The following is a 1446-nucleotide window of genomic DNA, read 5'->3' on the forward strand; positions in this document are numbered from 1 at the left end:
GATTCAACACAGCATTGGCAATCTGCCCAATTTATTCTCCAGAGTCTTGATAGACTCGTCCTGGATTTTGTCTATAAGAGCCTGGTTTTTGCACATAAGCCCCAACTCCTCCAATTTAGATTTTACATTAGTAGATTGACCGACACTTCCATGCGGGTAATGTTGAAGTTGGAGTTGTTATATTGGTGCATACGGTTGCTGAATACCAGGATGATTGAATTGATTGGATCCAAACTATTGATAAGGCTGTTGTACCACATTCTGATTGTTGCTCCAAGTGAAGTTAGGATGATTCCAGTTGTCAAGATGATAGGTGTTTGAAACTGATTGTTGCGATCTCTGAAAGTTGCTCATAAACTGAGCTGATTCACTAGATATAGTGCATTGCTCCATCATATGCGAACCTGCACAAAGCTCACAAACACTCGTCCTCTGATGAACTCCATAATTAGCCAGTAAATTGATCTTCATAGACAATGCCTTTAGTTGAGCAGTGATAGCCGTAGCTGTATCCACTTCAAGAATTTCTGCTACCTTGCCTTGTGGCAATCTCTGGGTTGGATAGTGAGATTCATTAGCAACCATCAGTTCAATTAGATCATAAGCTTCATCGTAGCTCTTAGCCCATAAGGCTCCACCTGATGCTGAATCGAGCATGGGTCTGGACTGTGCTCCCAAACCATTATAAAAACAATTGATGATCAGCTAATCAGGCATTCTATGATGAGGACACTTCCTAAGCATCTTCTTGTAGAGCTCCCAAGCTTCATATAAAGATTCTCCCGATTGCTGCGCAAATTGAGTAAGAGCATTCCTGATTGCCGCTGTCTTTGCCATAGATAGGGAAGAATTTAGTGAGAAACTTTTGAGCAAGATCTTCCCAAGTAGTAATCGAACCAGTTGGTAGAGAGTGTAACTAGCTCTAGTCTTGTCCCTCAGAGAGAATGGGAATAGTCTCAGCTTCACAACATCTTCAAAAACACCGTTGAACTTGAAGGTGTCGCAGATCTCAATGAAATCCCTAATGTGCATATTAGGATCTTCCGTTGGAGGACCCCGAAACTAGATTGAATTCTGCACCCATTGAATCGTGCTAGACTTGATTTCAAAAGTATTAGCCGAGATGGCTGGTCTGAGAATGCTAGACTGAATGTCATTGATCTTCGGTTGAAAATAATCCATCAAAGCCTTCGGATTTGCTGTTGGTTCTCCCATTGTAACAAAAACTTCTTCTTCAACTTTTTCCTCAATAAAAACATGAGATTTAGAACGCATTCGCATACACGCTCTCTAGAGTACCTGAAATAAAACAATTACCGGTGTAAGTAAAATATCTGAGTCACTGAAATTTAACGATCACGGATGACAAGTACATAAACTAAACAATTAACAACACCGAGTCCCCGACAGCGGCGCCAAAAACTTGTTAGGAAGTTAACACACGCT

General features: G+C 41.0%; 1 non-coding gene across 1 annotated transcript; it reads left to right on the plus strand.

The window, feature by feature from the left end:
* Positions 1-715: 715 nt before the first annotated feature.
* On the plus strand, positions 716-820 carry LOC141694944 (small nucleolar RNA R71). The gene has a single exon (XR_012564222.1). It is a non-coding gene; the product is annotated as a small nucleolar RNA R71 (small nucleolar RNA).
* The last annotated feature ends 626 nt before the right edge of the window (positions 821-1446 follow it).

The sequence above is a fragment of the Apium graveolens genome, chromosome 10 (assembly GCF_009905375.1).
Source record: "Apium graveolens cultivar Ventura chromosome 10, ASM990537v1, whole genome shotgun sequence".
NCBI lineage: Eukaryota > Viridiplantae > Streptophyta > Magnoliopsida > Apiales > Apiaceae > Apium > Apium graveolens.